This window comes from Rhincodon typus, chromosome 40, assembly GCF_021869965.1.
Source record: "Rhincodon typus isolate 14 chromosome 40, sRhiTyp1.1, whole genome shotgun sequence".
NCBI classification, from domain to species: Eukaryota; Metazoa; Chordata; class Chondrichthyes; order Orectolobiformes; family Rhincodontidae; genus Rhincodon; species Rhincodon typus.
Window position 1 is genome coordinate 3444235 of NC_063371.1, and position 952 is coordinate 3445186.

Below are 952 nucleotides of genomic sequence, written 5' to 3' on the forward strand. Positions count from 1 at the left end.
CCTCTCCCCCATCCCTCTCCCTCCCCATCTCCCTTTCCCTCTCCCCTCCCTTCCCATCCCCATCCCTCTCCCCTCCACCGTCCCTCTCCCCTCCCCATCTCCCCTTCCCTCTGCCCACCCTTCCTCTCCCTCATTGTTCCCCCAACTTTCTGTCCCCACTCCCTCTCTCTCCACACTTACCCCTCCTCTCCCTTCTTCAATTTGTCCTTTCTCCCAGCACTCTCTCCCTCCTCAATTTGCCCATCCCTTCTTCTCCCACTCTCCCTTCATTGTTCCGCTTCCTCTCTGCCCTCTCTCTCACAACCCCCTCTCCTTTCAACTCTAATCCACCTTCCCCTTTCCTCTCACCACCTCCCTATCTCTCCCATTATCTCTCCCTACCTCTCCTCCTCCCATATCCCACCCACCTACTCGTCTCCCCCTCCTCACTCACATCATCTATTGTCCCAACTACTATTGCACTCTATCTCCCCTCCCAACTCTCCCCATCCCCTTACGCCTCACACCCTCCCACCCTCTCCCAAACTCCTTTCCTCTCTACTCCACATCCCTCCTCTCACTCCTGCTTCACTTCTCCCTCTCCCTGCCTGCCCTCCTGTCCCTCTAACCCTCTCATCCCCCACTTCTCCACTCCCCATCCCAGCGACCACCTCCTCTCCTCAACCCTCCCCCATCTCACTCTGCCTCTCCTCCTTCGTCCCACCCCGTCCTCCCTCATTCCCCCTCCTTCAACCCCCTCCCTCATTTTTCCTCATTCATCCCCCCTCCCTCATTCTCCCTCCTTCATCCCCACTCCCTCCCTTATACCCCCTCCTTCATCCCTCCTCCCTCCCTTGTTCCCCCTCCTTCCCTCCTTATTCCCCCCTCCTTCAAAACCCCTCCCTTTTTCCACACTCTTTCAACATCCCTCCCTCCCTTAATCCCCCCTCCATCATCCCCCTCCCTCCCTTAA

The 952-nt window shown here is 58.0% G+C and overlaps 1 protein-coding gene across 1 annotated transcript in view; it reads left to right on the plus strand.

The window, feature by feature from the left end:
• LOC109924482 (phosphoglycerate mutase 2-like) overlaps window positions 1–952 on the plus strand; it is a 77135-nt gene that overhangs the window by 40568 nt on the left and 35615 nt on the right. The gene's annotated exons all lie outside the window — the stretch shown is intronic.